This window comes from Pezoporus occidentalis, unplaced genomic scaffold (genome assembly GCF_034315485.1).
Source record: "Pezoporus occidentalis ecotype Australia unplaced genomic scaffold, CSIRO_AGI_Poc_V1 ctg79, whole genome shotgun sequence".
Lineage (NCBI taxonomy): Eukaryota > Metazoa > Chordata > Aves > Psittaciformes > Psittacidae > Pezoporus > Pezoporus occidentalis.
Window position 1 is genome coordinate 2,823,113 of NW_026916147.1, and position 13,097 is coordinate 2,836,209.

General features: G+C 39.7%; 1 protein-coding gene across 17 annotated transcripts in view; it reads left to right on the plus strand.

Moving 5' to 3' along the window:
* SLC10A7 (solute carrier family 10 member 7) overlaps nt 1-13,097 on the plus strand; it is a 164,636-nt gene that overhangs the window by 51,583 nt on the left and 99,956 nt on the right. The window contains exon 4 of one of the 17 annotated variants that reach the window (XR_009961612.1): nt 10,128-10,282. The exons of the other annotated variants lie outside the window; for them this stretch is intronic. The gene's annotated coding sequence lies outside the window, so the exon portion shown is untranslated. The remainder of the gene's footprint in view (nt 1-10,127; nt 10,283-13,097) is intronic. 17 annotated transcript variants of the gene reach the window in all.

Consider the following 13,097-nt stretch of genomic DNA (forward strand, 5'->3'; position numbering starts at 1 on the left):
GTGGTTTGAGGAGGATGGGAATCTGGTGGACCGGAATCTGTGGCAAACTCCAGATAGCCTGTTTAGGTGATAAGAGAAGCTGGCCTTAGAATTAAACCTTTATTTCTTCATGTTTGCAGCCCATCTTACCCCTGTGGGCTCCATGCATTGTGAATTGCCCTGTTTCTAAGCCCGGAGCACTTGGCTGAATCTGTTGCAGTCATCAGAGGGTCATACTTCAGGGATAACACTGCTGGCAGCTAAACCCCATGAATTAGTCAAAAATAGAGTGTTTGGATGTTGGAGTAGTTTTTTTTTTTGTAGGCTTTTAAAAACACTGTTTGATCATGCAGTGTGTTGACCTTTCAATAAAATCTTCATTAAATCCACCCATTCCTTGCTGTTTTCTTGGTTCTGTTTGCCTTTGTCACACGTGCTTTCGTGGATTATCATTCATTAGCTTCTCCAGAGAGATTAACAGTTCCTTAAAACAGGATCATGTGCATTCAGAAAGCAGAGCTGGAGAGCAGAAAAGCCACAGGATCCCTATAGAAATTTGAAGACAATTTTGATGCTGTAGTCCACTCAAAAGTCTGCTGATACTGTAATGTTTTTTCCCTTGCCAGGACCCTCCTTGCCTGGTGTCATTTCTTGAGCTCTCCTGGGATGAGATTAGTCTAAAACAACAAAGTAGCCAGATGTCTGGTTCTGAGAGAGTCCCAGAGGCCCGGGTATGGTAGGCAACAGTAACCGCTTGGGGCAGAAGATCAAAGATACCTGAGAATTACTTATGGGCACATACTATGTGTCATTCCCATTATTAACAGTCTGAGAAAATTTGTATCCCTAATTAACCCTTTTGTTGGTTAAATTTTCTTTCCAGTATAGTCCTGTCTGTAATAACTGTTTGTTCTCTTTGGTACTGTTACATAAGTACATGTTAGTTAGAAACAAAAAAGGCAGTACTCTCATAGTAGCAAATTTATGTAACCCATCCAGATTCTATCATGGTCGTTTGTAAATGTCAGAAGTTAGCACCACTTCTTTCTGTTTACTATGCCGTCCTCAGGGCTGATGTTATTCCTACCCAGAGCTGTGTCAATAAGAATAGTTAACTTGTCAGGGCAGTGGTTTTAGTTCATTGCTTCCTAATCTAAAATGAGTTAGAATCTAATCCCAGAGGCAGGATGTCTGCACATTACTGCTTTTCTCCATATTGATATTTCTAATTAAGTGCTAATTAATATTTTTTATTGATCTTCACTTGTTTGTGTTATACTCTGAAATAACTAAGATTGTAAGTGCTGTCTCTGAATTTTTGCAGTGGTTTTGGAATGAGTGGCTTCTGAAGAGGAAAGACTTCCTTGCTCATTTTTAATCCTCCAGATGAAAATAGAATGACAAAAATGGACTTGAGTGGAATGTCTATTTTACCAAATAATTACATTGTCTGCTGATGAACTGAAGACTCAGAACAATTTTTCTTCATTTTTGAATAATAAACTCTAATTATCAGAGATACCTGCCTTTTATGACTGCTAAAATCTCACTTTCTTTAACATGGTTTAACATTAATATGTGGTAAATATTGCATGCGTATGTTTGAATGGGAGGGTTTAAGTTTCTGGTCACACTGGATGTGTTTGCAGCCTGTATTACATGAGTTCAACAGTTCTAAGAGGCATTTTTCAGTGAGTAGTGAGTGAGGAAAAGATCCCTGGAGTGATTTAAAGGACTGAATTGATTTATCTGTTTCACTCTTGACAGTCTCTCTTAAAAACATTTTATTTGCACGAGAAACCCCCAAAACTGATCTGCCTGAAAGCATATTGTGTTTTTACATTTTTACTGTTGACATAGGTGTCCCTGCTGCCTGCATCATGTACAGTGTTAGAAAGTCAGCCATGACTGCTACTCTGATGTCCCCACTCCAATTCAGTCACATACCTCATCAGTCTTTTTTTACACCCAAAGCAGTGTTTAAAAAAAACAACATCTAAACAAATGTGTAGTCAAAGTATTCTGGTGATGCAGGGTTATTTAACCTTTCAGGCCTTATGGCTGTCAGCAGGTGTAGCTGATAATCTTATGAACCATATTAAAATTTTCATAGGATAGAAATAGGTATTGTGCTTCTTGGAAATGCAAGGGGAGGGGGAGCGGTGTAGGAGTGTTTCACAGGCAGAGGAAATAGCTGTCTTCATATGGATAGTGGCACTCTGGATTTTGGATCATTTGATGCCATTCATGTGCCAGGCATAGGGCCATTACTGTGACTGGTTGGGAGCCACATGCTGCTCAAAAACATCCTGTGATGGTAACTGCTGAGTGATCTCTCCTTGCCCTTATCTTGACCCATGAGCTTTTAATTATATTTTGATCTCTCCTGGCCAGCTGTGGAGGAGAAATGATACAGTGGCTTTGGTGGGATTTGAGCATCTAGCTGAGGTAAACCCACCACAGCAAGCTGAATAAGTTTGAGTACATAAAGGTCTTATATTGCATATTAATGAACACTGCTTCATTCTGAGTACTTCTATTACAAAAGTCTTTATGAATTTAGAATAGTTCTTTTACAGGAAAGAACATATAGGAACTAAAGAGACTGCTCCCTACAAATCTGTGGGAGGAGTGTTCTCTAGTTAGGGCTGGTGACATCTAGGGGTTAGAGAGTCTTACTTGTTCTCCTAGCACAGCTATGTGTGGAAGAAAATAGTTGTCTGTTGCACTAATGTACTTCACTCTGGTATTTAAGAATGAAACCGTAGGAACTGTGTTAGCTATCAAAGAGCAAGGGTTGGAGTCAGTGCAAAAGAAAAAAAAAGATGTTTGAATTAAGGGACAAATTATGAAGGAAATTAAAATAAAATCATCAGCATGGACCTAATAATTTGTTACTTCAAGGCGATATGGTTTTTTTTTATAGTGGTATTGTCATATGAAAGATATTTTAAACAACAAATACATATTTTTCTCCATACTGCAGCTTTTATATTTAGTAATTTCAAGACTGTTCAGGTTTTAAACAGCCCATTGCAATCCAGGCATATCCCATATCAGAAGCTTAAGCCGCAGCTTTGCTTTTATATATCTGAGCCATTGAAATGTTCTGACCTTGGGCTGTGTAAAATCAAGTCTAAAAATCTCCTATTGACTTAATTGAGGCATGGATCTGATCTAAAGATGATGCCATGAAATAATTAGAAAAACCTGTATTTCCATTCACAAGTTTATTTCTGTTCACATGTTCTATTCACAACATTTGAATTAATAAGAAAAATGATGAATGTAACTAACATTGCAGTTTCCTGTTGTCATCCTGTGGCAACATGTCTGTAAGCACAAAGCATTCACCACCAACAGCCAAAACTACTTGATGACTTAATTATACCCAAATTCTTGGTTGAGAATTGTTGCTGTTGAATTTCTTACTTTCCAGCATGTCTGGTTACTTTGGCCTGTGGAGTTTTTGACCTGTAATTTGGAGAAGGAAGGAAATGGATTAGACAAAACCTCTAGAAAACTACAAGTGTTCAAGGGATTTTTATACTAATCTCTTGTAATTAAAAGTGTTAGCTCCTTTTTCTGGATTGTAGATAAACAAATAATTTATATCTAGAGGTGCTGCAAGAGGTGTAGTTAATGTTCCAAGTGCTGTTCAGTTTTATGTTGTCAATGTGATGGTATTTGGTTTGTGAAGCAAAGGAAATGGTTGGAAGGATCATGAGAAAGTTGTCAAAGCTCTTCCTCTCTAAATTGCAGGTCCTAAAAGTCTAAATGAAGTCATAGTAGATACGAGTGTGTGCCTGTGTAAGAAGACTCTTGACTATATTAAAATATTTTGCAAACCCATAGGTTATTCTAGTGTTTTATTGGTGACCTTGTGACCTAGAATAAATCCCATGCTAAGGGCTATTTTAACTGCACCCCCCTTCCCCTTTCAGAGGGGCATGCTGCTAACAAGTTGTCATGACACTGGTGGCAAGAGAGAATGTGCTGTGAAAATGAATTGCTTGTAAGCAAATCTGTTTTAAGTGTGTCCCGATTTTCACAATGTATAGTTTTTGTTACCACTGCGTAGTCAAGGAATCGTAATAGCAGAACTTGCCTAACGGTTACTTCCTAAAATGTTTAAATTATATAGGTAGCATTATTTACCTGGCCTTTCTCTGACAGTTGTGACATGGATTACTATGCATTACACTTCTTTGTACTGACAATGTTAACACCCAAGCATTTAAAATAAAATATGAAATTGCTTCTGAATATTTCCTTCTTTGAGAGCGCTAGATAAATGAAAATTAATGGGGTTAGGGAAATTTTGCTTCACAAGTGATCAAGTAAATCTGGATTTGCATAGTCTGCAAAACATTGTTCTAATGAGACAGTATTGCATTTCTGTTGTGCCTCCCATTGTTAAGGGGAATTGGAGAATATGTATTTTTAAATGAAATTAAAAGTTATATCAGAACCAAAGCCCTTTTTTCCTAGTAGTCTTTGAGATTGTCTTGTACAATATGAAGAAAATAGTATCTTTTACTGGCAAGTGCATTTATTATTCTGCTTTCTGGTTCACTACCTGAGCTTGTGCTCTGTACAAGCAGCATATATACTGTAAAGAGTCTGTAAGAGAACTGCATTGAAATACACTGCATAATATATGTAAACTTTTTTCTTTTTTTTTTAAAGGGCTCGGTATAGGGGAACATGCATATTAGTATTCTGAATTGCAATTTGCTACCCAAAGCATTTGAAATGCGGAAAAAAATTCTTAGGTATTAAGAAATGTTAGTTGGGAAGAGTAGTAAAATTGTAGGCCTTCTTTAAACTGGATGGTTTCATGGGTCCTTCATCTGAAATCAGCGTTGTATATGGTGATTTGTGGAAATGTCTTACGTGTTTGTATGGCTGAAGCCTTATCACCAGCTCTATTCCTTAATCAGTTGCCATGTCCTGCATACTGGCAGGCCTTGTCCCAAAGATTGTGAAACCGCTTTGCTGCTGAAAATACTCCAGTGTTGCAAATCTCGGAATGAATAAGCAAGCCAACCCTGAGCCGGTTCCCTTGGATGGCACAGCACAGAAATAATAAAGGCATGAATTTTCCTTTCTCCCTTTTTGGGTTTTCCTTCCCTTTCTTTCAGGGATAGATAGGGCTGAAAGTTGCATCTGGAGAGCAGTGCTTTGTCTGCGAAATTTTGTTTCAAGGGCTGGTTCCTGCTGGCAGCAGCAGTAGGCCTTGTTAAAAGTCTCGGTCTTTCCAGAAGTTAAAAGGCAAGGCGTGAGTCCGCTGGAAACAACGTGGCAAGGTACATCCGAATCGTAAATAAGGACATGCAGCAGGTGCATTAAGCAGATGTGGAAAAATGGATGCGTGCCTTTTGTGGGAAGGTAATTGGGCACTGGGGCTTGGGGGGAGCTGGTGCAGAGAGGCAGGGGCGACTGCCACAGGTTGATGGGCAGGTGATCTGGCTGCTTCCACCCGGATGGCGCAGGAGGCCTACCTAATATGCTGTCTGCCCTAAGGGCCTGGGGGAACACAGTTGGATTATTATGTTAATGCCTGAGCCTGCTGCCCTCTTCCTATCCCAGCTGGGCTCCCTGTTGTTAGGAACTGCTTTGCTCTGACAGTGGAGTAATATACTTCATGATTGAAAGGGCAAAGGGGCTCACGAGAAAAAAGAGCAGGCCTGCACAGATATGTAAATGAAGGGGGGAAGGCTGTAGGAGGGTTTGCATGTAGGTGTGTGTAGAAAGTTTATTAGGAAATGAGTAATGTAAGTCTGCTAATTGAATTGTTATTTACAAGTCCCATTTCCTGATTTGTTTCTTTGTGCATTACCCCCCTTAATGCTGATGTACAGTGAATTCGAAGTGCTTACCAAAGCAGGCACTTAGGTTGATTTATTTTAAACCAAGGTGCTATAATACACTGGTACCAGTGTACAGTGCTGACAATGGTGTATTTTTCAGGACTTTGATTACTGTTTCATGCTCTGCCGCTATATTGCTATGCTGCAGCTTATAGCAGTGATGTGATTCTTTTATATATTATAGATAAGTATATCACTCTGAATTTTGTTGATACTTCCACAAGAGTAGGCGATAGATATAGATTACAGAAATATATTTGTTATGGTGTTAGAGCAAATTGAACTTTGATTCAAAGAGATGGTGACTATGTTGTGATATTTTTTTGAGGTCTTTCTTGCAATAGGATTGACTAAACAGTGACTCGGTATTAGAATGAATGTATGTGAGAGATGAAAATCTGTTTCCTAAATAGATTCCCTTCCCCCCCAATGATGATGATATGACTGGTATACAGAGTCTTTCTCTGCCTTTTATCAAGCTTCTGTCAGTGGCAAAACTTGAAATACCAGCTAGACATGATTTCTAAGATCCTTATTTGTCTGTTTTAACCCCAAAGTGCTGATCACAGATCACTTAAAGAAATAGCTGTTAACCTAAATTAAAGTGTTTGAAGTGAGAGCTGTTTTTATGAAATGCAGCTATGCATTTAGTTTATCAGGTGTAAAGTCATGATAGGTGAAGTGTTTTTCTTGTAAATTTAGCTGGCACTCGATGCTTATTTAAGATGGGGTTTCTGATTGTTTCTAGCATATAAGGTGACATTTTCTACTCTTCAAATGTTTGCATATCCCAGTTCCTTTCCGTAAGTTTTATGTTCACATGTATTGCTACTCTGCATTGCTATTAAGAAGATGTGCCTGTCTTGGCATGGGGACCTCCTGCTTTCACCTGTTTTGACCTTGCAGTTGTGAATGTGCTTCTTATACCCTCTTGCCCACTTATAGGGCGTCTTATGTTACTGAAGTAGTTTAAGGTGGAAAAGAATTCTGAATATAGATTGCTTCTGCAACCTTAGTTTGGTCTGACTGTGTAGATACAGATGTTCTGGACTTAAATGGCATGACAGAGTACAATTTTGCATCCATGCCCCTTGCCTCATTGGGTGCTCATGATGAACAATCATCACAGAATAGGTATTAACAGCATCTGTGTTCTGCTGGAACCTTTGTGATTAACACAAAATTACTGATTTCTTTCTTGAGTTCTCCTTGGAGTTCTTTCTGGTCAAATCAGAATGTGTTGATCTTGTCTCTACAGGTTATTAGTAATGTGAGAAGATAATTTTAACCACAAAATGCTGAAAAATAGGCATATTGTTACAAAGGAAGTGTTTTCCAGTAGAAAGAGTATTTTTACAATAATTACATTTTTATTTTTTTTTCATACTGTATGTGCACCTAGTTCTTTAATAACTGCCTTAGAAATACGTTACTTGGGCTACAAATTGTGTTGAGTTGGAAACTTCTCCATTCTTTTTTTTCTTTCCCCTGTATATGCAATTTAGGCTTTGTAGAAACGTGTCCAATTTCTTTCAGGAAGATCGATGTGTAAATATTTTGTTTCAGGTCAGGTTAATTTTGCATAGAAATAATTTTGATGTCTCCCACATTTTTCAGCGTAACTTAGGTGCTCCATGCTTTCATTTCTCTTGATAAACTGATCTCCCTGCTCAAATCTTCTCAGTGCATCATAAGAATTTAGTAACAGTGCTGCATTGTGGACCAGCTGAAAAGCTTTGTGCAGTGACAAACACAGACAGAGGCCATCTTCTGTTAGGCACGAGAGCAATTCAGCTGAAAGCAGCAAAATACCAAAATGAAATGGTTAAAAAAGAAAATTTCAGTCATTGTATGAGAAGTGGTGATTCTGGAGGTGGGGGGATCTCGGGTTTAAAGCAAATATTTAAGTATAGGAACATCTCTTATGCTGTATATTCCAGTTTTTCAGCCAACTCTGGATATAAATGGAAACTGTAGAAGCTCAGTAAATGCTACCACAAATAGCATGTTCAATGCAGACAGCAAGTTTGTGACCTTTTGCAGTAAAACAGCTTGTGCATTTCTTAGGCTTGCACCCAGCACAGTTCTTTGGTGAGCCTCTACTATCCGCAGAGCATGGGTTGAATTCCATACATGAAACCCATAGGTTTTAATGTTTTCTCTCTACCTTCAGAGAAGTAGTGGTTATATAGTTGTCCTGGGTTCAGCAGTAGCAGTCATGTTTCTCCTTCTTGGTAGCTGGTGCAGTGCTGTGTTTTGACTTCCAGCCTGGGAACAGTGCTGGTGATACCGATATTTTCGGTTGTTGCTAAGTGATGTTTACCCTGACCAAGGACTTTGTGAGGCTCATGCTCTGCCAGGGAGGAGGGGAAGCCGTGAGGAAGCAGAGATGGGGCGCCTGACCCGGGGTAGCCAGGGAGGTATTCCATACCACAGCACGTCATGCCCGGGGTGGGGGGGTAACTGGGAGTTACCTGGAAGGACACGGGCTTGCGGGTGGGACTCGTTTCTTGGCTGGTGGTATTGTATTCTCTTCCCTTGTTATTTTCTCTTATCATTGTTGTCGTTGGTGGTAGCGGTGGTGATTTGTGTTGTACATTGGTTGCTGGACTATTCTTGTCTCAACCCGTGGGAGTTGCACTCTTTCGATCCTCCTCCCCGTTCCTCCGGGAGCGGGGAAGGGGAGAGCCCCGGGGGGCAGGGCCTCGATTGCTCTCAACCTGGCACGATTCACTGGGAGTGAGTGAACAAGCTGTCTGGCTAGGGTTTAAACCATGACAATAGTATTTTATCCTATTAGAGAATAAAGGAAATTACTTCAAGAAAGCAATAAACGTATCTTTAATGTAGTTGAATCTCTATGTTTTATATATGTATTTATGTAATAAATACTTATATGTGAATGAAAATTCCGAAGAGCAGTTTCAGCATTTTTGTGGTTTATGATGTACTCATGCTGGTAGCCAAGTAGTTGTAAAATCATGTCCCTGACCTCAACGTGATTGGCATTTGAGTATTAATCCTTGCACTTTAATGAAGACTACTTGCCCCCATCCACCCCCTCTTTGGATTAGGGGGTATAGCAGTCCTCTTAGAAGAAAATGGGGGAAACTAACTGATTACAATTTAAAGATATTTGGAGCATGCTTCAAAAGAAGGGTGGTGGCAAATAACAATGTTGTAGTTAATTCGCTTTCAGATAAAAAAAGCTTGGATCTTAAGTTGTTGAACTCCTTGGGCAAGTCTTGGGGATACATTATATGTAAAGATGCACATTTCTGCACTTACTTTGTGCATGTGTAACTTTTGGTTATATGAATTGTTAATTTAGAAGACAGAAGTGTCTGAGCAGCATTCAAAAGAATGCAGTTGCATGCATTAAGATTGTTCCTTTTCTTCACTTCTTGCAGGCAGTGAAGCACTGGAGTGCTGGTCTTTTCCTTATAGTATGCTACTTTTCTTTCCCCTCTCTTTCTACCTCTACTACAATACTGAAGCATGCAAAGCTTTGGCTGGTCTCATAAAAAGGGAATTTCCAGCACCATACAGTACTGGCTTACAGTAAAGCCTTACCTTTGGGCTAGGTTTAAAAACAAAAAAAGTAACTGTACTTTGAGATATAGACAGACGTTTGTTGATGAGACTCCTTTTACCTGTGACACATTCTGACATGAGCTCCAGATGTCAGGGTTCATGGATCTCTTCCGTGGGCCACACTACTTTCTATTTTACAGAGCTAGTACTTCAGCCAGCCTCCCCAGGATGTGGCCTTCCTTGCAGTAGTGTTTTGTTTCCCATCTCCTGTCATTGCATCACTAATAGTGAGGCTGTTCCCAGTGGTAGTAGTGACAGGGACTTTAATAACAATGCCATTATGAGCTGGTTTCGATGGCATAGTAGTTAAAGTGTTTGGTTCTGCTACTAACTGCTCAGAAAGCAATATGACAGTGGGATATTTATAGAAAAATACTGGTGCAGGCACAGCCTTACAGTTAATGCAAAGGGCACCTTTTAAAAAGTGGCCTTGTGCTTTCATTTCACTTCAGCAGGGAAGTAATACTCTTTGGAGTTGTGGGATGCATTGTTTAACTAGACCTCTAATCATGTTATGGATGATGTGTCTCCAGGAGAATCAGGGGACAAGACCTTTAAGTGTTTTTATCACAGCTTAAGATCTCAGAAAATGTGAACTTAAATAAAAGTATATTTGGGAGGTTGTTATTGCTCTGTATCCTTTTGAGGATACCTTCTACAGTAATTTTTATTTTTTTTTAGAGAGAAACTCAGTTACGGTTATGAAGTGCTTGACCGAGAGAGAGGATCAAGTTGGCAGTTACTTGTATACTGCAGTTCAGCTGAGCCTCCTTTATTAAATCATTGTTCAGCAGTCCATTTGTTTTGGTGCGAGAGCTAGTGTCTTCACTGCTAAGGTAATAAGCCTCGTGTCACTAACAAATGCATGATGTAAGGTCTGTGGGTAGTTTTCATACCGAAGTGTCAGTGGCTGGTTAGAATCTTTCCTTTTTGCCCTCTAATTGTGTAGCATAGTCTGTTTCATAGGTCAAATGTATGGCTGCTAAAGCTTATGCTATAAAGGATGTAGGTAGCAGGGGGAAGTTGCCATGTTTCCCTGTGTCTAGGAAATTAGGGAAATGGGCTTTCCATTTAGGGAAAAATACATACAAAAGTTTGGCTGTATGCCTTCCCAGGAACCTAGAGCTTTCTGACATGGCAGAGCCTTATGAAGTTTGCGGAGGAAGAGGTCAGATGCTAGAGCATGAAGTTTGCAGGTAGTTATGCACATTATGTACTCAGTATGAGAAAGTGTGTGTTGTCATGTGTCTGTCAGCTTTAGATCACTGCTTCCTTGAGTGTTTACACTGGCACTGGGCAGTAATCTTAATGTTTGCATTTACAATTTTTAAGTAGAGGAGAGAAAAAGAGAAACTGTGTCTGTATGTTCATGGTGGTATTCAAAAGTCCACTGTAGATGTTCACCTTGCCCCCCCATTGGGGTGTGTGATGTGGGAACCAACACTGGAAGGCACAGTGTTTTATTCAATTTTGTGCTTTATACTGCACACTTAGGGTGGACAGGAAGGTTGAGCTACAGCTTCAGGGTACCACTGGGCTTGGAGTATGGCTGGTCAATGACTGAGTTACAGAAGGGTGAGATGAGAGTATGGGTGGCTGTCTTTGATGACAGCCCTTCTCATTGTTGAAGGGAAACAGACCATGATTATTAGAAGGCGGAAATCTCTTGACTTTAGCATCCTCAAGGGATAGATGTGAGGTTGCAAAAGGTGTGTGTTGCCTATGTTTGTGTTTCTGGATAGGGCCTGTATAGGCCTTTTCATCTGTTACAAGCCTTGTGAGCATTGCACTGGCTTTGAATGCTACACAGACACATAAGCATTTGCTATGGGTGGATCTGGGGCATTTTGGATAAAGCAAAGTAAGTATGAACAAAGTGACAGTGTTGTACAGCTGATTTGACTGGAATAGCTGGGCACTGTGCACTGTGTCTTAAGAATCATGTTATTTCTCCTTTACCTAAGGAGACCAAGTCTTGGTTCTTTCAGTGTGGACATGGACATTCCAACTCCTGAAAGAGATAAAGAAAAAGAGCATCCTGGTTTCCTTCATGTGATCATTCTGACACTGATAATGAAGGCTTTTGTTTTCATTGGGCTTGATTATACAAGTAATCTCAAGTAAAACGATCCAGTCATACATGACAGTGTTGCTTTCCAACCTTTGCTCAAAATGGATTTCCTGCTACTAATCTATGTATTAGTGAAAATTTGCAGACTGACACATAAACATACCCAAGACCTGAATGCTTAATATTTGCCATTTGAATTGTCAACAAATATTTACATTCTGGTTTTACTCTCTGGAAAAAAAATCTGTGATATATATATTCTCCTGGCTTTCGGTTTTCATCTCCCACTGCCTTTGAATGAGAAATGGCATGCTGACCCTCCAGAACTCCCTTGAGTCGTGCTGGTTGCTCATGGTAGGGAGAAGTTACCATTTCTGATGAAAGAAAAGAAAGGGGGATAGTTTTCTTTCTCTGTCTCAGTACTGCTGAAACTATTGGTGAAACAGAGAAACTGAGAGCACCACATACACTAAGTAAGTGTGTCTAAAAAGCCTGTGTTTTGACATCCTTTTGATGGATGGTTTTGTATTGTAAATGTTATTACCGACAGTGGTTATGAGGAGCTACAAAAATGGGGGAGTGAAAGACTGATCTTTAACAGAAAGAACTTGACGTAAGAGGTAGGAGGCAATAACTCTGCTTGCAGAGCCCCTAGTTTATTTCCGTGCACTGCTCGTGACAGAATGCTGAGCCTGGCTGAAGCAGCACAAACTTGTACTTCGGCTATGGCAACCTCTGCCAGCCTGGAACAAATCTGTAGTGTGCACAGCTTCAGATGCACAGTTCAATGAGAGGTGTTCTCTAGATGATGTTCCTCTGCTGAAATGCAAACAAACAGCATATTAGTTACTCTGTTTTCATTTTCTGGTGCCTCTTCAGCATCATTTTCATAAAACTGATACTGAACACAGTGAAAATAAAGAAATGTTTTCATACCATTAGCACAGCTCTAGAGGCAGGTTGGGGATTAGATGATATCTATTTCATGGTCAACAAATTGTGTTGAACCACAGGGAACATAGCAGGGAATTAAAACAAAATCTCCCCTGTATCTTGGGGTTTTATGTTGGTGTTCTGGGGTTTCCTTGGTTGGTGGGTGTCAGTTTTTTTTGGTGTGGGGTAGGTTTTTTGGTGGTTTGGTTTTTTTAACAGGATAAGGTTATGTGTATGTTCTACTCCTTTAAAATAAGAGTGATTCAGTATTTGTCTTTAAAGACACTTTTTGAACATCATATTTCGTTAAGATTTCTTTGGACTCAAAATTTAGTCATTATCAAAGGCTGCATTTGGTTTGTTTTTATGTTGGGGCTTTTGTTTTGGTTTTTTTTTGGGGGGTGGTTTTGGTTTGGTGTGGGTTGGTATGTAAATTTTTATTTCTTTTCAGTGGAATACCACTGCTGAGGTGGCCTGTCGCGTATACAGCACATGGGGCCAAATTCATGTGTAAGATGCATACTACAGCTTCTGATGAATTCAGTGTGGAGTCTATATACATCTCCAAGAGTCAAATCTAGGCCCTGTTTGTTTCTCAAAGATGATGCTGGAGTGTTAAAAAGGCATGTGATTTGCCTCTGAGGGGG